General features: G+C 37.4%; 1 long non-coding RNA gene and 1 pseudogene across 2 annotated transcripts in view; one reads left to right on the plus strand and one right to left on the minus strand.

The window, feature by feature from the left end:
* Window positions 1–5,722: 5,722 nt before the first annotated feature.
* On the plus strand, window positions 5,723–5,841 carry LOC118608405 (annotated as a pseudogene).
* Window positions 5,842–6,106: 265 nt separating this feature from the next.
* The window catches only part of LOC118607784, a 245,750-nt gene continuing 227,414 nt past the window's right edge, over window positions 6,107–24,442 (minus strand). Inside the window, exons 3-4 of one of the 2 annotated variants that reach the window (XR_004952817.1) lie at window positions 21,807–21,924; window positions 6,107–11,628 (exon numbers count right to left, since the gene is read on the minus strand). This is a non-coding gene — a long non-coding RNA (uncharacterized LOC118607784). Of the gene's footprint in view, window positions 11,632–21,806; window positions 21,925–24,442 lie in introns of both variants that reach the window. The other variant, XR_004952818.1, reaches the window with a different exon arrangement.

The raw sequence follows: 24,442 nt of genomic DNA on the forward strand, positions 1-24,442 counted from the left end.
AAAGAAAAAATCAAACTCATAAAAACAGAAAGTAGAAAAGTGATTTCCAGGGCCCGGCAGGTAGAATAGGGAGAGGTTAGTAAAAGAATACAGACTTTCAGTTATAAGATGAATAAGGTCTGCGAATCTAATGTAAAACATGTTGACTATAGTTGATAATCCTGTATTTTATAATTGAAATTTGCTAATAGAGTAGAACTCAAATGTTCTCACCAAAAAATATAAAGGAAAATAAAAGATAAATATATGAGGTGATAAATGTATGTGCTAACTAATTTGATGGGGGAAATCATTTTATAATGTATAAGTATGGGAAATCATTGTATTATACGCTTTAAATATCTTACAATTCTATTTGTCAATTATACTTCGATAAAGCTGGAAAAAAGGTTAAAGGTCAAAGCAGAGTCAAAAATTGGCAACCTATGGGTCAGATCCAGTTTATAGTTGTGGACATTTTTGTGAATCCATATAGTAATAAACAGTCTTAATGTTTTTTTTTTAAAAATATTTTAATTGAATTATTTACCAATAATTTAAAAGCAAGAGATTTTATATAAAAATCTGGATTTCTAGGTTCTTTTGAAAAACTGGGAAAAACTGGCAGTGATTTGACCATATTTATGACAATAATCTGCTGGAATTGAACAGCAGCTGCTTCTTTTATGTAGGGCTTTATAGTTCACTATTATTCCTATCTAAGCCCATAGTTTCCTGCCCCACCAGCTTCATTAATTATAATACCTTCCTAACTCCTATAGACATTGGACATTGAAATCTTTATCTAAGTTTTTATCTTTGAACTATTACTCTATCTCACATATCTTCCAAATGTTTTTCTTTTACCATTCTTAGCAAAAACAAACAAACAAACAAACAAAAAACATGATCGTTTTCCTAGAGATGTCTATCATATTATTGAGAAGAAAAAAATTAATATGTTTAAGACATTTTATAACAATTTTTTTAATTGATTGAATTAATGACTCCAATTATTCATGTCTCCCCACGTCAACATCATTTGGCATTTCTTTTTCATATGGACTCTGAGTTTGACCATAACACTTGTTTTGAACAATGAAACATTAGAAAATTTGATGTGATCAGTAACTTGAAAAAAGTATTTCATGGTTCTACTTTTCCTTTTTTCTACATTCACCATTATAAAATTCTCAGACTAGCTTGTTAGATGAGGTAAAACACATGGCCCAGTTATGACTATTACCATGGTTTACAGTCAGTCAATCTCAAAACATATGAGTGAGCTCAAATAAAGGACAGATCCCCTAACCTGTGGGATCTGGTGCTGGCTCCAGGAAGAGTATTGAATTAATTACATTGTCAGACACCCAGCTGTAGAGTTTGGAGAAACATGGTGGAGTGAGAGACATCTCCAGTTCTCTCCCCTTGAAACAACAATAAGCTGAACATCTAAAACTCAACAACAACAACAACAATAACAACAACAACAAAACACCCAAACTGCACACTAGCACCTCTGAGCATGGAATCTGCAAAAAAGAGCTAACACAGGTCAGAACCCAGGGGGTTGGGAAGTGAACTGGGAGAAATAAATAAGCTGTCTCTCACATCTGCAGGTGCTCCCTGTAGGCAGAGGAGGATGGGAGAAGGTATGGCGACTTCACTGAACAGCCCTGCTGGGAGATTTGTGATTTCCATGCAGCTGGTGGCAGGGCTGGTGGCAGGGCTCAGTAATCAGGGCAGAAAACAGAGTAGCAGATGGCAGAGAAACAGCAGTTTATTTTTACCAGCTGAGGTTGCAAAACCAAGGGTGAGCTGCAGTCCCCAAATCCCAACCTAAAGAGCCCCTTCTCCCACACCCCCTGAGATCAAACACCATGGAGCCCAGGGGAATCTGAGCAAACGTTACTGAAAATGTTGCTAACACGAATAGGAATAGAGACTGAAAGTACTAAGAGCAATTAAACATCTATAAAAAATAAAAAGGCATTATTCATGCTTTATATAAAGCAGGGATGGAAGAGGCTTATATGCCACATAGTAGAAACCAAAAGAAAAGTGCCTTCTTTTCGGCAGGCTAAAGAGAGACCTTTATGTAATACATCTTCTTTCTGAAAAAGAGCTGAATACTTCCATTAATGCCTAGGTGGAGAAATAGTCCATTAAACACCATGAACAACCAAGGTGACCAGGCATCTCAGAAAGAAAAAGAAAAGAAGCTTATGAACATAGAAATATGCCACTTAAATGACAGAGAATGTACTATGGTACTTCTGAAAAAACTCAGTGAGTTCCAAAACAAGTCATACCAACAATTTCAGGAATTGAAAAAAAAAACAACTAGATGAGCAGAATGAGTTCTTTAGCAAGAAGATTGAAACCAAGAAAAAGACAAATAGAAATTCTGAAGATAAAAAACACACTGCAAGAGTTGAAAAATGAAATAGCAAGCTTGAGATAATAGAGTGGAACAAATGGAGGAAAGGATTATTGGCATCAAAGACAGAAATGCAGAAATAAATCAGAAGGATGAAGAGAGCAATCAAAGAATGAAAAATAATGAAAGAGAAATGCAAGGACTGGTTGATATCATCAGGAGAGGAAACATAAGAATAAGCATTATAGAAGGCGAGGAAAAGGAACAGGGACTAGAAAGCATTTTCATGCAAATAATTGATGAGAAATCTAAGGAATGAGCTGAAGCTTGGAATACAAGAAGTCAATAGAACACCCAATTATCTCAACTTAAAAAGGCTTCACCAAGTAACATTGTATTAAAGTTATCAAAAATCAATGACAAAGACAGAATACTCAGGGCAGCAAGGGAGAAGTAGATGGTAACTTATAAAGGAAAACACATAAGATTATCACCAGACTTCTCAGTACAAACCTTACAAGCCAGAAAGGAATGGAATCAGATATTCAAACTATTATGTGAAAGTAACTACCAGTCTAGAATAATATATACAGCTAATATCACCTTTAGATAAAAAGGAGAGAGAAAAACATTTCCAGACACAAAAATTAAGGGAATTCTCCACTACAATGCCTGCAAAGAGGAAATACAGAAAGGCATCAGCTCACCTAAAACAAACTGACCAAAAAAAAAAAATACATAATCAGGAGTAAGGTGACTATCAGGCAAATAGAAGTAGAAGAGTGAAACCCTTACTAAGAACAGGGCATTATAAGCTTAAATAACAAGAAGATAATTGATATAGCAAGATAGTAATGAACGTTCAGCATATATAAGGACAATTGACAATTGACAATGACTGAAAAAGGAAGGATTGAAAGATCCAAATTTGCAAAGGAGAACAGAGCTAAGGTACATGTAGAAGATGATAGATGACTCTCTCTCTCTCTCTCTATATATATATATAGAGAGAGAGAGAGATACAAAAATAATGTTCAAAAATTCATAGCATTCCTATACTCTAATAATAAAATGTCAGAAAAAGAAGTGAAAAACATAATTCCTTTTGCAATTGCAACAAAAATAATAAAATACCTAGAAATAAATCTAACAAAACATGTGGAGGACCTATATAATTTAAACTATAAGACCCTATTAAAGGAAATTGAAGAAGATACAAAGAAATGGAATGAAATTTTGTTTTTCTGGGTTGGAAGAATCAACATAGTTAAAATGACCATATTACCTAAAGCATTATACAGATTAAATGCAATCCCCATCAAAATCACATCAGCATTTTTTAAATAGAACAAAAAAATCATCAGATTGGTATGAAATCACAAAAGACCCAGAATTACCAAAGCTATCCTGAGAAAAAAGAATGAGGCTGGAGTAATCACTCTGCCTCACTTCAAATTATGCTACAAAGCAACAGTAATCAAAATAGCATGGTGTTGGTAGAAAAACAGGCACACAAACCAGTGAAACAGAATTGAGAGTCCAGAAGTAGACTCATATTATATAGGCAAGTAATTTTTGACAAAAAGGTCAAAAGCATACACTGGAAAAATGTAAGCCTCTTCAAAAAATGGTGCTGGGAAAACTAGAATGCCATCTGCAAAAGAATGAAACAGGGCCGTTGTCTACTACTACACACCAAAATTACTTCAAAATGGATGAAGTAACTGAATATAAGACTTGAAACAATAAAATCTATAGAAGGAAACATAGGAACTAAACTCAAGGTCCTTGGACTTAAAGAGGATTTTATGAGTTTGAACTCAAAGGCAAGAAAAGTGAAAGCAAAAATAAATGAATGGGACTACATCAAACTAAAATGCTTCTGCTCAGCAAAAGGAATCATCAACAAAGTAAAGAGACAACCATCCAAATGAGAAAAATATATTTGCAAGCAATGTCTCTGATAAGGGCCTAATATCCCAAATATACAAAGAACTCATACAACTCAATGACAACAGAAAACCAAATGATCCAATCAAGAATGGACAGAAGTTCTAAACAGACACTTCTCCGCAGAGGACATACAAATGGCCAACAAACACTTGAAAAGATGCTCAACATCTTGAAATGCATATCAAAACCACAATGAGATATTATCTCACACCTGTTAGAAAGGCTATAATCAACAGGACAAGCAATAACAAATTTTGAAGAGGATGTGGAGAAATAGGAACCCTCATACACTGCTGGTGGGACTGCAAATTGGTATAGCCACTATGGAAAACAGTATGGAGATTCCTCAAAAAGCTAAGCATTAATCAACTATATTATCCAGTAATCTCTCTAACAGGTATCTACCCCAAAGTCTCAAAAACTCATATCCGTAAAGATATTTGCACACCAATGTTCGTAGCAGCATTATTCACAGTGGCCAGGACATGGAAGTAACAAGGTGTCCTATGATAGATGATTGGCTAAAGAAGCGGTGGTACAATCGAATATTATGCATCCATAAAAGAGATGAAATACTGCCATTTGTGACAACGTGGATGGACCTGGAGATAATGATGATAAGTGAAATAAACCAGACAGAAAAAGTTGAAAATTACATGATATCACTTATACATAGTGTATAAAAACAACAAATAAAGAGGACAAAGAGAGACTCATGGACTTGTTCAATAGACTTGTGATTACCAGAGGGTGGAGGCCAGGGTGGAGGATGTACTAGATGGGGTAAAGGGGTCTAATATGTGGCGACAGAAAAAAATCTATGTGAGGTGAACACACAGTGTAAATATATATATTCCTTACTGTTAACATGTGCAGCTGAAAATTATTGGATGTCGTTAAGCAATGTTGCATTAAAAATTAATTAATTAATTAAAAATTAAATATAACAAAAAGTACAAATAGGTAGTTACAAAAGCATCATGAGGATGTGAAATATAGCATATGGAATATAGTCATAACATTGTAATAACTATATAGTGCCAGGTGGGTACTAGACTAATGGGGAGGGTTCACTTCATAAATTATATAAATGTCTAAGCACTGTGCTTTATACCTGAAGCTACTATTAAATAATACTGAATTTCAACTCTAATGGAAGAATACAAATGATAAAATATATAAATGTCACTATATATCCAAAGAAAATAGAGAATTCTATTATCACCTATGCCCTGATTTTCTGGAGGGCTGCCTGTGCCTGGTCGGCATGAACAAGAATATTGACACAGCATTCTACATGAAGTAATGTGCAAGGCCACCCTGGGCAGCAGTTAGGAGGTTAAGAGCCATACAGTTTTGTAAAACTACTTTCCACATTTGTGTGGTTTCATCTATTAAAGGGTTATAACCATCTATGGCCATGCTACCCTGAACAAGCCCGATCCCGTTTGATTTCAGAAGCTAAGCAGGATTGGGCCTGGTTAGTACTTGGGTGGGAGACCACCTAGAAAGCCCAGGTGCTGTAGGTGTAATAAATAAATAAATAAATAAATAAATAAATAAATAAATAGATAAATAAATAAATAAGGGATTGTAAGCTGACAAGGTCCTTGCAATCTGTGAGGTCAACCAAGGATTGCCTTGCCTAAAGAAAGAATAATAAAAACCAACTAGATAGATAGATAGATAGATAGATAGATAGATAGATAGATAGATAGATAGATAGATAGATAGCTAATAAAGAAAGAGAGAAAGAAAGAAAGAAAGAAAGAAAGAAAGAAAGAAAGAAAGAAAGAAAGAAAGAAAGAAAGAAAGAAAGAAAGAAAGAAAGAAAGAAAGAAAGAAAATGGAAGCGTTATCGCCTGACGTGTTGCATTCAGTGCCTGTGCAGTATGCGGAGCTAAAGCTTCTACTTATAATTCTACATCTATGGATCTCACCCCTGAAATGAATAACACCAGAGGATAAAGCACCATGCTACATGTTTCTTCCAGTGCCAGCGGTGATATACAAGATCCTATTTATGAGGCAATTGAACAAAGTGGGTAAAACAAGTCCAGCTAAATATGGACGTCCCCAGGTACAACAGCCAGTCCAGTCACCAGGGAAATTGGGCCCGCCATAGTTCCTGCATACCCATAGATACCCTGCAGGTAGCCAGTCAGCTGATTCTGTACAATTATAGTGTTTTCCATCCCACCAGACCTTGGGAAAATTAACAATAATGATGTTAGCACACATCTCAGTGGTAGGCACCCCACAACATGGTTGGGTGCAGAACTCACATGCTCTGTGCAGTCATGGGCCTGCTCCCACAATTCCACATGTCCTTCCACCAGCCACCCCCACCCATTGGAAATGGCATAGCCTATGAGGGGTGGGTGTTTGCAATGGTCACAGCAGAGTAGCGCTTCTGTGGCACATTGTCGCTGGTCCCATTCATGTATAGTATTCTAGGTACATAGCCACGTCCAGTTCTTAGCCATGGCTGAAGTAATGTGTCACAGCAGTCCTTCAGCTGCATCCATTGGCAGTTCAGTACATACACAGCAGAGGGAAACATTGTGAACAGCAGAAAACACATGAGCGCAGAACATGACACGATTCCCTGTTGTCAGCCTGGGCAATAGGATAAAGCAGACAAAGAGACCATTAGGGGCAAGTCCCATCCTTCTGGAAGGACACAGGCCACTCATTCATCTTGAGACAAAAGAGTGGCCAGGAGGGGGGCTTCCTCTGGCCTGTCATACCAGACAGCATCTCCAAGGGTGGCAGGCCGGGGAGTCTCCACCAGCATTATAGTGTAGAGGGGAAAGGGTCAGAGGCTAAATACAAAACTCCCTGTAAACAGTGAAGCCTCACACTCTTTAGGAGTGACACTTGCAAGGGTGTGGGCCGAATACAAATCTAGGGTTCTACCTTCAACCCACTGGGTAAGCCCTATCCCCAGGGCTCCACCAGGGCTATCCATGGCTCTTGCATTACATGTACAGTCCAAGGCCACACCCAAGTGGCCTGTTTACCTGCTGCCAAAGGTTCTAGAGCCAGCAAGAGCAAAGCTCCCTGGGAGCCCGGGGGCAAGAGTTGTTTGGCAGCAGTGCCCGGGCACACTTTGATAACTCACGGCAAGCCTGCTACAACCCTGTCAATGGGAGACAACCCCATTCACTAGGGCTGCTCATTCAGAAGGCATATAGCTTGTGGGAGGTTAGTGTACCAGCAGCTCCAGCCTGGGCCCAAGGCTTGCAGTTTGTCCTTCAGCAAGCTCTATCATTCCAGCTGCCTGTGAGTGATAAGGAACATGTAATTGCCACCATACATCATTAGTGCAGATCCAGTCCTGCACTTCCTGACCTGTAAAATGAGTGCCTCTGTCACTGGTAATTAATAAGGGCTGGCTATAAGCGGCTGTGAGGTACTCCAACATGGTCACAGTATGACGTTGATCAGCAGCTGCCACTGGCCAAGCAAATCCTAGGCTCGTGGCCATGTCACACCCATGAAAACACAGCAGTGTTACTGGTCTGTGGGCAGAGGCCCTATACAGTCCACTTGCCATTCTTGGAGTGGCTTAGCCCCACGGGGCACCACCCCAGGGGTACTCTGTACCCACTGTCTCTCTGGGTGCTGCTCAGCACATCGGGGGCATTGTGACATGCAACTTGTGCTTGTGCTTGGGTCAACAATAGCCCCCATCACTTCGCCATTTGTCCCATGGTATGGGCCCCTACATGTCCCAATTTCCTGTGGAGCCAGGGGCCAATGTCCACCAGGACCAGAGGTACATGGGCAGAGTAGACTTGTGACAGCACATCGGCTGCATCATTGCCAGTGGCCTATAATGGCCGATGGCTGGGGACATTGTATATGGTGGCCCCCTGCTGCAGACCTCACTTCCAGAGGTCTTCCCACAATCCCGGTTCCCATCAGGGGCGGTGCCCTATCATCCACTCCTGGGCAGCCCACCAGGGCAGCGACAGTGTTAGACCTTGATACACAGCCCAGGTGTCAGTGCAGACATCCACTGGGCCAGTTTCATTCATGAGGACCAACCACGTAGCGTGAAGCTCAGTCCGTTGGCTGGACAGCCCAGCATCAGTTTCATACCAAAATGTTTCTGTGGACAGCTGCAATTCCATGGCAGCCCATGTCAGGGGCTGCCCATGGCATGAGCCATCTGTGTACTAGACATCCTCAGGGATGGGAGCCTAACACTCTACATAGGGACTTGGCATGTCTCCCAACTCAGCAGGCTCTGTCAGCTCTGCTTGAAACTGCACTGGCCCCAATAGGGAGTGCAGTTGACCTGACAGGGGGCTTGCAGAGAACTGCACCTGCTGTTCCAGAGAAGCACCCCATTTCATCAGCGTGGGGTCTGTGCAATTCCCATATGGGGTGCCTTCCCCCATGATCACAGCCACCCCTCCACAGGGTACGTAGATTTCACAATTATGGGATTTGGGCCATTGATGGCCTCACTGGCCAGGAGGGCTGCATATATGGCAGCCAGTTGTTTCAATATCAGAGACTATTGAACTGCTGCTCCTTTCCATAACTGCGACCAGAAGCCTATCAGTACCTCCTGGGACCTGTGCTTCTCCCACAAGCTTCATCCAAACCCTGCATCATCCACCTGCACCATAAGCAGGAATGGGAGGGCTGGATCTACAACACATAGAGTTTGGGCTTGTGCTACAGCTTGCTTAGTAGTCTTAAAGGCCTCTTCTATTCAGGGGTCCAATCTCACTGGGCACCCTGTCACACTAAACAATGTGAAGGCCACATCAAGGAGGCTAGATGGGGAGTAAATACTCTCCAGAACCCCAGCAGTCCCAAATAGGTTTGGAGCTGCTTCTCAGGTTAGGTATGTGCCTGTATCTTATCAATCACTGCATCTGGCATCACTTTTGTCTTACTCAACCAGACAACTCCAAAAATTTTGACAGAGAACTCAGATCCCTGGACCTTGTCCTTATTTACTTTCCAACCCCATTTGGTGAGAGCTTCTCGCAGGCTGGTTGCTGTTGCTTCTAGTTCTGTAAGAGAATCAGAGGTTAGCATTATATCATCAATGTAATGATACAAGTACACTACAGGTGGTCATTTCCATGTGGCTAAGTCTTGAGCCACAAGCCCATAGCACAGGGTAGGGCTGTGCACATAGCCCTGGGGAAGGATGAGGAGTGTCCACTGTCACCCGAACTGTTCTTGACTTTCTGAAAATATGGCTATAGAGAAAAAAGTATTTGCCAAGTCTACCACATAATGGTATCATCCAAGTTCATGTGCCAACCAGTCCATAATGTCTGTAACATTCAGTACGGCAGCATGCAGGGGCTACATAACTTTATTCAGCTCCCAATAGTCAATTGTCATATGCCAGGAGCCATCAGGCTTCTTCACTGGCCACACAGGAGAGTTATATGGGCTATGAGCAGGATGAAAACACTGACCTTTTCCAGTTCCATTATAGTATGCCCTATTTCCTCATGGACTCCCAGCAGATGATACTGTTTTGTGTTCATTACTTGGGTGGCCTGAGGCAACACAAGTGTGGCATGGTGAAGATGTCCCCAGATAATAGTTTTCACCACCTAGATGTGAAGGTGGAATTCACCAGCAGTGATATTCACAGTCAAACCTCGCAAAATATCAATTCCCAAAATGTACTTCTGTATGAGGGATATATACACCTGGTATGTCCGAAGAGGCAATCTGCCTATACACAGTGTCACAGGGACCTACCGCATATGAATGATTCGACCCCCATAGCCTTCTATTGTTGCAGTGGGCCCAGGGAACGTGACTAGATGCCTATAAGACAAGGTGCTGTCAGTACCTGTTTCCACAAGAGCTAATACCCTCTGCACATTGTGGGAGGAACAATGTATAGTCAGGTCCACACGTGGCCTCAGGTCAACCAGCTCCCCTGCCAACTGGGTGCCCCGGGCTGATCCCTAATCAGGAAGATAATCAGCCAGCCGCACCTCATGGGCTGTGGCTTTCTTGGAAATAGAAGTGAATTGCTGGTCATGATGCAGCTGATTCCACGGTGCCAGCAGTACTTCGTTAGGTTGCTGCTCAATCTTTTCTGCAGCAACCACTGCTGTAAGGAGATCAAACCACATCTGTCTGCGGCTCACTTTCACAGCTGATTGGCCTGTGTGCTTCTCTGCCCCTGCTTTTCGGTCATGCCTCAGTTCCTGAATTGGCCAGTTGGGGGTTGTGGCAGGTAGCCTGGCATGCACTTGGATGGAATGTTCCTGGCAGTTCACCTCTACATCCCCCAACCTAGCCATAGCGGATGTCACCTCACGGATCTGCCTATCCACTAAGAAGCCAGCAGTGTTGCCATGGTGCTAAGAGTACCAGCCAGCCCAAAGTCAAAATCAAGTCCTTTATACGGGTTGTAAATACCTCTTCCTCAGGGCTTGTATACTAGGCGCAAAACATCATCTACCACATGCCCATTTCCAGAATTATCTGGACCAGATCTAAGTATGTGGTCCATCTGCTTACTGTCTCCAGCAGATACCCAGAGTCAGCCCACACTGTCTGTGCAGCAGACATTAGCCAGTTAATCAGGGAGTGGTTGCCTGCACTCCATGCTGAATGCACCACATTCTGGAGGCGCTGCCTGAGGGACGGTATCACCATTATGAAGGCCAGCGGAGCCATCTCTTCCAGAGATAATTTAGTCCCTTCAGCCCCATCATCTCACAGCTGAAGTAGCCACCCTAGAACCATTTCCCTGGTTCTTGGCAGTACCTGTTTTGTCAGGTTTCTGAGTTCCACTAGGGTGTACTGGATCAGGGTGGTCTGCTTTTTAACCCCGGAGCCAACGGCTGTTCCACTTCAACCTGCTGCCTTATCACTGGCCCCGCTTGCCGTGATAGCACCGGTGGGCTCCCAGACCAGGACAATGGCAGCACCCTGCAGGATACATTCCACTGCCTTCAAACACTTTTCCAGCACTTCTTCCTGGCATTGTAGCTGCTGTGCCTGCTGTGCCTGATCCTGAACCTCTAGGCTGGCCTGCCACAGCTCAGCCAGGAACATCCAGTTACCCGACCCTCTGCCTACCTGTGAGTGGTTGGGACATTCTGATCCAACAACTCCAGGGCTTTCTGGATGTCCTCCAGACACGGCTTCACTGCATCCCAATCTTCTGGGAGTGTCCACTTGGCCAGATTAGCAGCCACGGGATACCATTCAGAGGTGGGAGAACACATATACTCCACCTGGGTTTCCTCTACCCAGGAATCATCTGGAGCACTGGGGTCCTTACTTACCTTATCCCAAGTGTTGGCGCCAAGCTGCTTGAGAAGGGAAGGTTCAGATGGTGAGAAGCCCAGTTGAAAGAATGCACAAGGGATTGACATAAGAAGGAAACTGCAGGCACCAACTTTATTGTGGGGAGCACACCTCTGCTAGTTCGTCTCCACCCCCACCCCCACCATGGGACTGCATGGGCTATTTTTATATGTCAGAGAATGATAGTGGCATTCAGCCACACATGTGTGATACAACAAGCTGAGTAATGTTTACATATGTTAAAAGCAGATGCATTTAACATTCCAATATAACATTCTAAATCAGGGTCATATTCCTAACCCTGAGCCTGGATTACAGCCAGATGTTGGACCTTGGGCCAGTCAGGCTTTGGACAGCAGCCAGACCTTGGATCACAGCCAGACCTTGGACAGGCTAGGCCTGGTGCCCACACCATCACCGTGCCCCTGGAATGAGGCCCAATTGATTGTGGTGCATAATCTTTTTAATATGTTGCCGTATTTGGTTTGCTAGTATTTTATTTAGGATTTTTGCATCTGTGTTCATGAAAGATATTGGTCTGTAGTTTTCTTTTTTTGTGTTATATTTACCAGGTTATGGTGTCAGGCTAATACTGGTCTCATAAAATGAGTTGGGAAGTATGGCATCCTTTTAGAATTTTTGAAAGAGTTTGAGGAGAATAGATAATAAATCTTTGAATGTTTGGTGGAATTCACTGGTGAAGACATTTGGCCCTGGATTTTACATTTTGGTAGTTTTTGATGATTGTTTCAATCTCCAACTGCTAATCGATCTATTTAGATTTTCCAGTTCTTCTTGATTCAGTCTAGGAAGGTTGCATTTTTCTAAGTACTATTCCATTTTTCTAAGTTATTAAATTTGGTATTTTATACTTTTTCATACTATCTTCATATGATCCTTTGTATTACTGCAGTGTCTGTTGTAATTTCCACACTTTAATCCTTGATTTTGTGTATTTGTATTCTTTTCCTTTTTTCTTTAGTGAATCTAGTCAAGGGTTTGTCAATTTTATAAACTTTCTCAAATAACCAGCTTTTTGTTGCATTTATTCTTTCTATTATTTTTTGTTTGTTTGTTTGTTTGTTTACAATTTTACTTATTTCTGCTCTAATTTTGATTATTTCTTTCCTTCTGTTGACTTTAGGCTTCATTTGTTCTTCCTTTTCTAGTTTGTTGTTGTTGTTGTCGTTGTTGTTGTTTTTTAGGTGAAGCATTAGGCTGTTTATTTAGGCTTGCTCTTGGTTTTGGAGATAGGCCTGTAATGATGTGAACTTTCCTCTTATGACCACTTTTGCTATGTCCCAAAATTTTGATATGTTGTACTATCATTATTATTCTTTCCTATGTATCTCTTGATCTCTCTTTTTATATCTTCCCTGACCCAGTTATTCTTCAGTAGCATGGTGTTTAAGCTCCATGTATTTGAGTTTCTTCCTGCTTTCTTTTTTACACCTGATCTCTATTTTCAAAGCATTATGATCAGAGAATATGCTTGGTATGATTTCAAACCCCTTATATTCGTTGAGGCTATCTCTATGTCTCAGTATGGAGTCAATCCTTGAGAAGAATGTATAATCAGTAGTTTTGGGATAAAAGTCTCTGTAAATGTCAATTATGTACAGTTGGTCTAATGTGTCATTTAAGGATGCTATTTCCTTATTGATTTTCTGTTTACAGATTATCTATAAAGATAATCTGACCATATCTGACAGTGGGGTATTTAGGTCCCCTACTACGATAGTATTTTGGTCTGTTTCTCCATTTAGTTCTGTTAATAATTGCTTTACAGATTTTGGGGCTCCCTGATTGGGAGCATAGATATTAATAAAATAAGTTTTATGTCTTCTTAGCACATGATTTACTTTATCATTATGACGTGTCCCCCGGTATCTTTCTTTACCTTTTTTTATTTTGAAGCCTATTTCATCTGATATTAGTACCACTACTCCAGCTTTTCTCTGAATGCCATTTCCTTGAAATATTTTCCACCCTTTCACTTAGAGTCTATATTTTTCTTGGAGGTAAGATGTGTCTTCTGGAGGCAGCATATGGTTGGATTTTGTTTTTTGATCCAATCTGCAACTCTGTACCTTTTTATTGGTGAGTTCAGTCCATTAATATTTAAGGTGATTATTGAAATGTGAGGTCTTCTTATATTTATTTTATCTTTTGCTTTCTGTTAGCTCGGTGTTTACATTGCTTCCTTTCCCTTGTGTTTGTTTTCTTTATTTTGGTTGGCTTTTGTGGGTGTTTCCTCTGGTTCTTCTTGTTTTATATTATATACTTCAGTTCTGAATATTTGGCATGTGGTTATCATTACAAATATGTAAATGATAGTTATATTTATATATACGTATATATGTATGTATATATATGTGTGTGTGTGTGTGTGTATATATATATATATATATATAGCCATCCATTTTCTTCTGCATGTGTCTTATCTTCATTCCCCTTTGCGAATCCTTTGAATCCTCCTGTTTTCAGTCATTATTGTCTCAATTTTCCCTATGTATGTTGAACGTTCATTAGAATCTTGTTATAGCACATCTTTTATTATTGTTTAAGCTTATAACACCCGGTTCTTAGTAAGGTTTGCACTCATCTGCTTCTGTTTGCCTGATAGTCACCTTATTCCTCATTATGTTTTTTTTTTTTTTTGTCATTTTGTTTTAGGTAAGCTTACCCCCTTCAGTATTTCCTGTAATGCAGGCCTTGTAATGGAGAATTTCCTCAAATTTTCCATGTCTGGAAAGGTCTTTATTTCTCCTTCATATCTAAAGGAGAGCTTGGCTGGGTACATTACTCTTGGCTGGTTGTTCCTTTCATTTAATAGTTTGAATTATTGACTCCACTTCTTTCTCACTTGTAAGATTTGTGCTGAGAAGTCTGATGATAATCTAATGAGTTTCCTTTATATGTTACCATCTTCTTTTTCCCGGCTTCCCTGAGAATTCTGTCTTTGTCATTGATTTTTTTATGATTTTAATATATGTCTCGGAGAAGGCCTTTTTGGGTTGAGATAATTGGGTGCTCTGTTGACTTCTTAAATTCCAGGCTCCAGCTCATTCCTTAATTTTGGAAAGTCTTATCAACTGTTTGTCTGAAAATGCTTTCTAGTCCCTGCTCCTTTTCCTCACCTTCAATAACTCCCATTATTCTTATGTTTCCTTTCTTGATGATATTAGCTAGTCCTTATATTTCTCTTTCATTATTTTTCATTCTTTGATTTCTCTCTTCATCTTTATGATTTATTTCTACATTTCTGTCTTCGATGCCACTAATCCTTTCCTCCATTTGTTCCACTCTATTATCCCAAGCTTGCTATTTCATTTTCCAACTCTTGCAGTGTGTTTTTTATCTTCAGAATTTCTATTTGGTTCTTTTTGTTGGTTTCAATCTCCTTGCTAAAGAACTCATTCTGCTCATCTATTTGTTTTTTTTCAATTCCCGAAGTTGTTGATATGAATCATTTTGGAATGCATTGAGTTTTTTCAGATGTACCATAGTACATTCTCTGTCATTTAAGTTGCATATTTCCATGTCTGTAAGCTTATTTTCTGTAGTTTTTTCTCATTCTTTCTGAGCTGCCTTATCACCCTGGTTGTTCATGATGCTTAATGGACTATTTCTCTGCCCGGGAAGCAATTGAAGTGAATACTCCTTCTTTTTTTCTTTTTCCAGAAAGAATATTTATTATATAAAGTTCTTTCTACCTTGTTTCAAAGAAGGCATTTTTCTTTTGGTTTTCAGTAGACAGCATCTAATCCTCTGGAATTCCTGGTTTACATAAAGCCTTAATAATGCCTTTTTTTCTTATAGTTGTTTAGTCACACACACTACCCTCGGTCTTAGTCTCTGTCAGTATTAGCAACAGTTTTGGTAGCTCAGATTCCTCTGGAGCTCCATGGTGTTCGGTCTCTGATGAATGGTAATTGATCCCCTCTATTTTGGGGGATGCAAACTGCAGATCAACCTTGGTTTTGCAACTGCAGCTGGTAAAAATCAACTGTTTTTTCTTTTTCATCCCCACTTTTCTGTCGCCCCCATTTCTCTTCTTCTGCCCTGATGACTGGGCACTGCCATGGGCTGTGTGGAACTCCCAGCTCTCCCAGTCTGGGCTGTTCATGGTATGCACTGCTCCTTCTCCCCTTCCCTTCCTCATACAGGGAGTTCCAGGTGCAAGACACAGCTTCTTTATTTCTCCTAGTCCACCATCTGACTCCTGAGATTTTGATCTGTAGTAACTCTTATGCACAGATCCCACACTCAGATGTGCTGGTGTGCAGTTTGGGTGTCTTTTGTTTAGTTTTAGATATTCAGCTTATTGTTGTTTCATGGGAAGAGATCTAGGGACGTCTCTCACTCTGCTATGTTTTTGACATCCTGAATTCTTAAGAATGAATGAGATGATTAAGGGAGAGAGTGAGGAATGAGAAAGGAAAGAAGCCAAGAAGAGAGCTCTGGATATGAGCAATGGTTAAAGCACGAATGCTTTAAGTCAGTTAGTCTATGACCAAACTTCATTTTAACACAATACTAGGCATAGTGAGAGTGCAAAAGAAATAATAAAGTAATAGATATAGCTGTGATCATGAACTGTCTTGATATGCACATCTATGTGAGATACTGTGTCCTACAAGAAAAGATCTGTTATTACAGAAGCCAAAAGAGTAGTAATATTATAAAGGAGTGATGAACACTGTGCAATGTCAATGAAGAGATGAGGATAGAAAAGCAGCTATTGAAATAGTCCTTAGGTGTTTGGGTGGAAAGCTTGGTGCTAGTCATTTTAAGAAGGTGTAGGATGTCTTCAGTAATGGAGTAAAGCTGTCATAGGATAAGTTTATTGCTTAACAGTTTACCTATAGATTACTTTGAAAAGAGTTGGGAGCTGAGAAGGCAGTGAGAAAATACAGAGTAGTGTGAGAAGTGTCTAATTCATCTAGACCTGTGTTTGACAAAATCTAAGTGTAGTCAACAGTTCAAGTGCATTTATAATACAGAGCACTACCACTTTTAGGTATGTGCAAAAATAAATTATAATTTTAAATAATAAAAATATATTTTAATATTAATTCGTTGTTTGCAAACTCTCACAGATGCGTCTACAGTCTGCTCAATGATACCAAGTTTGACCAATAGGTCACCTTTTGTATTGAGTCATCTTTTCTTAGACTTAATTCTGTGAAGTTTGAAAATTTTAACTCTTGTTGCTATTTCTTATGACATGTAATTGCGTGTCATGACTCCATTAAATATGGGTAAATATTTGTATTAAAATATGACACCCAAATTATTTAAAAAGATATTTTTCATTTAAGAATGTTTTCAGTACTTTGTCAATGAGTAAATTGATGAGCATATCATATGCAAAAGTTGGATGGTTGCATGTTGACACTACCTGATAGATATAAATGGACTGTAAATCTACTCTCTTTTTTTTTAATTATAGGAAATGTCTTAATATTCTTTTGCAACATTTAGATATGTTTTTTAAATATTCCCAAAGAAATTTAATTCTCTGATGAGTAAATAGTATTGCCAAATAAATTAAAGATATGTTTTTAAAAATATTCCCAAGAAATTGATATTACCAAGTATTTCAAAAGAATCAAACTCTTGGTAATCAAGCTGCTTGCATCACAATTCTGTTATCTTAACTTCAATATAAAAATAAGCAAAATATATTATCCTTGAAATTATAGGGTATATATAATAAATTCATGATAATGGGTCACTGCTGAGGTAAGCACATTGTTTGAAATTATATAAACTCATCTCCAACCCACATCACCATTTTAATCTATTTCCTTAGTATCACTTGCAAAGGTACATGTACCATCATCACATACACAGTCTTTCTCTCCATACATGATTTGTCATACATTGAATATATATGTTACATATATAATTCCTATATATGATTTATATTTATTATTGTGTTCTGAGCTATAGTAATTATGTCACTATCTTTACCATTACCATTTTATGTTTCAACGTTCAAGTTTTGCACAATTGATCCACTTTTGTTATTTGGGGCTTTTTAAATTAATAAGAATTAAAAAGGAAAATATAATAAGGCAAATAGTAAGTAATCATTTGAATTTCTATTAGTCTATATGAACTGAACCATATTAAGTAAATGTTAGCCAAAAAAAGTAATTTATATACAATTGTAACACATATCTAACCTTTAAGAATGCAAGAATTACTAATATCGTGATAGGATTTCTTTGAAAATCACACATATTTTAATTTTACATTTGCAAAGTATATGCCTACAAAATGATATATAGTATACTAATTAATTTATTTATTCATATAAATTTGCTGTTTAGCAAAAACATGAATACACTATTTCAAAATTTATAAAAATATATGCTTCCTCATAGTGTAATTTTTCAATGTGGCACAGAACATGTTAACTAACAGACCTAAACATCTACTGATCTATTGCAGAAATTTGGACACTCAGAGGAATTTGGACGCTCAGACAACTTTGTTAAAGGAAAGAGAGTTTATTAGGCCGGTGGAGCACGTGAGGCAAAAGGCACAAGCTCTTTCCAGTTAGATTTCTTACGGCTTATATATCCCAGTAGTGTTCCAGGCAAGGCGCGCGTAACTCAGGATGGGAGGGGGAGTTTCCGGTGGGGGCTACAAGGGGAAAGGAAGTCCTGGACTACCAGTCCTATCTATTTACAGATCATTAGATGAGGCAAGAGTTTCCAGAAGGCCGTTTAAAGATCTATAGGGTGTGGTTAATCTACAACTGACTGAATAGGTCATTTATGCAAGCTCTTTCCTTTGCATTTTTCAGATGCCTCCTCTCTTAAATAGATTTGAGTACCTTTAGTCTCTTTGTAAAAAATAAGCAAAAAGTATATAAACAAACTTATGTTCGATTAATGTTTCAATATTTTATCTTTTTTGAAAATGATCTAGATAGTCAATGAATATCCGTCATTTAAATTAAATTTGAAAAATTGTAAGGGTGTAAGTTACCAAAGATATTTGGAAATTATTTTTAAGTAAACATATTATAAAGCATAATTATTATTGAAAAGTTAATTTATAAACTTTTATTCTACTTACATTTATTTAATTCAGTTGTTTTTAACAGGTTTGCTTGGATTAGTTATGAAAATTTTATGAGACATTAAACTGATAGCCATCATCTTAACTTGATTTCCTTGCTGACAAATTTTATAACATAGAGGTAATGTGAGCATATATGTCTAGTAAACCTAGGTAGATTCAGTTGTATGTCTATGTTTGTGTTTAATGACAACAAATCTGAAGGTATACTCAATTTTTTTTTTTACTAAACCAACAATATATTTCTTTGCCAAAGATTATCAAAGCCATGTGAACTTGTAAAGCATTTAGGTTAGTTCCTACTTTTCTGAGAGAATATTTAATTTAAGCATTTTTAGTCCTTAAGCCAATTAAATAGAGCTCTTTTACAAATTAATTTTGGCAATACTATCATGAGGCAGAAAAAAATACCACATATGCATAACGTACGTACATATGTACATATATACAAGTAAATCTATAGAGACACAAACAGAAACAGTTATAAGTTTCATTTTATAATTTTAGCCATGTGTCAAGTATAATAATACAAACTTTACTAGTTTATAAGAAAAAAAATAGCTGGAATCCAAAATGTGCTTCTGCAGATGGAATACCTTAAGGTTACCCACTTGGATGGCTAAAGCTATTTACTAATATTTGTGTAAATTTTGGTTGAATACTTCTATAATATTTTGGGGATATTTTAAATATAACCATAGCCTCTGGCCCAGAAATATTAATCACAAATTAAGGACTTCATGACTCTAATATTTACCATCAGGATTTGCCTCTTTCCAACAATATCATGGCAAGTAGTTACAGGGAAACAAAAAATTCACTTTTGTGTGCTCAAGTTATTTGTGAGAAAAAAAATGGCAAGTGAATGAAGCTTTATCTAAGTGAGGAAAAAACTTCTACTTTCACTCTTAAATATTAGTCCTTTCCATGTTTCAGCCATAGATACTGAAATAATTTTCCTTAAAGAAGGGAAGATATGGAGCATATCTACACTCTCAGATACTGTTAGCAAATGGCCAGAGCACATCTGTGATTCCCTGGCATGACATTGCACTTTCTGACCCTACCGCACAACAATGCCATTATTAGTATTCAACCATCAAAGATATTTCTCAGTATCTCTTTATAAAACTCAAGAGCTGCCAAGATTCCTCTTTTAATGCCTCTGATTCATTTTCATTTTTTTTTTTGATATCTGACCACACCTGAGCTTTTAAGCCTAGTTGGCACAAAATGAGTATTGCCAACTTTACAAATTTTTATTCTGGCTTTCTTACTGAGGTCCTTAGGCTGTGAAGCACTCTTTAAAGCATGAATTTGTTGCCACAGATGTAGACACTTGACTTGTTTACAAAAAGAAATCTTTAAGCTTGCCAAGGAGCACATGAGGCTGTCTCTGAATTTATGAGCACTATCATCATTGTCTTTGAGGGAGAACACCTGCTGCGGCACCATCACCAATTAGCTCTTCTTTTTCTCCACCTATATCTCTCCAGAAGGAATATACTTTAGTTACTTGTGAAGTTTCACAGGATTGTTTCCTGTGGGAATTATGTGAATTGGAATACTACACAGCCTTTAAAAATGTCTGTGGCTCCTTGGTTACAGAGATGTGTGGTCTTCTATAACACACTCTATGAAAACATAAGGATGTGGTTTTAAAAGAAGTTAACTGAGGATTTTACAAATCACATGTTAAAATAGTAAAACTATAGGACTGATTAGATTATATTTAACTGAATGTTGAAATTCACCATCCCCATCTTTAATCTAGTGAAAAAAATTATTCGAAGGTGGTAATAGATTGACAGAGAAGTTTACTTCCCCCAAGTAGGCCTTGTTAAGCATTGAGGTATTTTCCTGACATGGAGTCCCTGAGGCCTAATATGGAGATTGCAGATTGGCCATTATGTCATCAAACACAACAGCTGGTAACAGACGTGTTTTGCTTAGCCCAAACTGTGTTGGTCTATGCAGTGTTTTAATTTTTATTTAGTTATGCATGTTTCAAATCCGGAAATTTCACATAACAATCTACATAAATAACTTTTTAAAATAAGAACAATATAAGATCTTATACATTGGGCTTACATTTCTGCATAACAACATTTGGCTGGGACTGAGTAATGGCCCTTAAGAGAGGCATGCACTGTTCATTCTTCCTCCATCTTCATTATTTCTTGAGTCTCTCCAGATTATAAACTTAGTGTTGATTTCCATTCATCATATTAAATTTGGCCCTTAAGTGTGCAACCATTGCTATGACTTTGAGGTTCTCTTTGATGTATTCTGTATCTAAGTTTCAAACAATAAATTTCTATATTTGTAGATCTTTAGGTAGGGAATATATATGGCATCATTATAGCCATCTGTAATTTTTTATGGCTGCTGTAACAAATTTGTGCAAACTTAATGGTTTAAAACAATATACATTTATTCTTTCATAGTTCTGGAGGTCAGATACCTTCAATGAATCTTATAGGTAAAAACCACGATGGAGACAGAGTTGATTCCTTCCCCAAACCAGGTTCAGTCTTCATATCTTTGAATAAAGAATCCATTTCCTCACTTGTTTTAATCTTCTAGAGGTGTTTCTTTGCTCATGGTCTATCCCTCACATGACTTTAATCTCTAGTTTCTATTGTCAAATCTTCTACTCTGACTTTGATTTTCCTGCCTTCCTCTTATAAAAACTCTTATGATAAAATTGAGCCCACTGGGATAATTCAAGATAACCTCTCCATACCAAGATACTTAAATTAATCAAATCTGAAAAGTTCCTTGTGCCATGTAAGGTAACTTATTCACAGGTTCTGGGGATTAGGATACGGGCACCTTCAGGAGTCATCATTCAGCCAACCATACCATGTCATCATTTGGGTCAACAATTCATGGACATAAACTATTAGTGAAAAATGTTTACTTTAGCAAAGCCTTTCCAACTAAAAAAATAAGTCCCTAATGAAGAAACAGTTCAGAATTCAGGAAGAGATAAGCAGCTATTTGTAGACATCTAGCCAAAAATTATAGAAGTTAATTGTGTTCAGAGATTTTTCAACTTAAAAATTATTTAAATCTTTACCTTATCCATCATGAACAATGTGTAAGCTTTGTCAATGTTGTGCTCACACAAATTTCCCAATTTAGGAATTTTCAGTCAATAAGACATTTTCAGGGCCATGCTTTACACCCTCCTTCATCTGTAAATACAGCAATGAAAGATAATATCTTAAACAAAAATGATGTTTAAAAACAAGCTAAATATTCATATGGATCAGAAATTGAAAAGAAATACACAGTTGTAAGCTAAGGCTAACACAATGTCCTACTGAGCTTATGGATTGGATGCAGGTAGAAGTGGTCCGGAGATCAATTATTGTAGAGGACAAAAATACTGCTTGTAGAACTACAGAAAGTTTCACTGAGTGAAATCAGGTACCTGAGGTGGTATTCTCCTTACCATAAAAGGTTCCTGAAGAAAAAAAAATATGTTACTGTTGTCCTTGGAAATAGCTTAATAACTGAAGTGGTGGATAGAAGCAGAAAAAGTCACAGAAAAAAGAACCTGGACTAGCCAAAATACAAACTTAGTGACTTTGTCTTACTTTTGTATTTCCCAGAACATAGATTATGACCAGAGTGATTTTTTTTTAAGGAAACATCAGGGTGAGATATCCAGCTTGCTATCACTTGGTACTAAATTCAACTAGTTTCTCAATTCTACAGATCCTTCTTGCAAGCCAAATAATTGTTTCTTAGGCCACCTTGGGGAGAAAGTGAGAAGAATTTATATACCAGTGCCTATCTCCTATTGGTGAAAGTTTCACTCCTGAGGTTTTAATTCTAAAACTTTGGTGGAATATGTGCTTCTAAAATTTCAGTGTCAAGTAGACTTAGCATAGGAAATGAAGGATCTAGTTTATAATGAGATGAGGTATATTCAGATAGCTTGCATTTGAAGTTGGTTATTCCAAGGCAGCTTGGGCCAGAATGAATGGCTAAAGACTGAAAGACAAATGAGTCTGAGGATATCTGAAAAGATTCATGAAAGTTTTTTGACACATATTGGAACTGTTACATCTTGTATATCACTATAATTTCATGGTCCCCAAGTCACTAATATGTCACTGAGAAAGAAAGAAAAAAATTCCTATTCAAGATGAGACTTTTAAATAAAATTTCAAAATACAAAAGAACAAATATCAATAAAAAGAAATACATCTACTTAAAAGTTGATAAATAATTTTACCCAGAACAAAGTACAAATAATAGGGCAAACTCAAATTACATCAAATATGATTAACATCATCTAAGCCGGGTTAAACTATAACTCACCACATGTTTTTCTACAGCCAGCAAACTATAAACATTTTATACATTTTAGATGTTTAAAAATCAAAATTGGAGTATTTTGTGACCCATAAAAATTATCTGAAATTTAAATTTAAATTTCAGTGTCTGTAAATAAACTTTTATTGTTACATAGCCATAATTTTGAACTATTCCATATTATTGCCTTCATATTATACAGGAAGAGTTGAATAGTTGCAGCAGAGAACATGTTGCCTGCAAAGCCTCACATATTTACTATTTGTTTTTTGTTTTTTTTTTTGTTTTTAAGAATCTAGTATTATAGTTTTCTGGGCCCAGTTTGCAGATCTAAATGATAAAGGAGGAAAGAAAATCTGAAAACAAAAAAAAGTAACTTATAAGTTACAATGATGAAATTATGGGGTGTTCATAAAAAAATAAGAATTGGAAACTCAATAAAGAAAATATATAGTCATTTGAAGTAAAAATAAAAATAATAAATAGAACTAACTCTATACTTGTCAAAATTGAAAAAGTAACTTATGAATTGGAAACTAGTACTGGGGAATTAATCAGAAGACATGGCAGAGAAAAAGATGGAAATATGAAAGAAAACCATGAAAAAATTATGAGCTTATAGAAAATTCAAAAGAATCAACAGATAAACCTCCCTAAATTAATGTGATTATAGCAATGTAGCAGGGTGTAAAGTTAATATACAAAAGTTAATAGTTTTCCTATTTACTAGCAATAAACAAGTGGAATTTAAAACTAAAACAATACAATTTACATTAACACCCCAATATAGGAAATACTCAGGTATAAATATAACAAAAACATATACAATATCTATATGAAGAAACACTATAAAACTTAGATGAACAAAATCAAAGAACTAAATAAATGGAGAGATACTCCATTTTCATGGAATAAAAAAAGAGTCGATATGGTCAAGTTGCCAGTTCTTTCCAACTTCTATATATTCAATGCAATCACAATCAAAATTACAGCATGTTATTTTGTGGATGTCTATAAACAGATTCTAAAGTTTATACGGAAAGGTAAAACACCCAGAATACTCAACCCAATATTGAAGGAGAACAAAGGCAGAAGAGTGAAAGTATCTGACCTCAAAACTTACTACGAATCTACAATAATCAGGAGAGTGTTGTATTGGTGAAATAATAGAAAAGTAGATCAATAGAAGAGAATAGAGACCCCATAAATAGACCCATGTACATATACTTGATCTTTGACAAAGAAGCAAAAGCAATACAATGAAGCAAATATATTATTTTCAACAAATGATGCTAAAACAATTAGACATCTACATGTGAAAAAAAATGTAATCTAGACAAAAACCTTATACCCCTCACAAAAATTAAATCAAAATGAATCATAGAACTA

The sequence above is a fragment of the Rousettus aegyptiacus genome, unplaced genomic scaffold, assembly GCF_014176215.1.
Source record: "Rousettus aegyptiacus isolate mRouAeg1 unplaced genomic scaffold, mRouAeg1.p scaffold_m13_p_9, whole genome shotgun sequence".
Taxonomy (NCBI): Eukaryota; Metazoa; Chordata; class Mammalia; order Chiroptera; family Pteropodidae; genus Rousettus; species Rousettus aegyptiacus.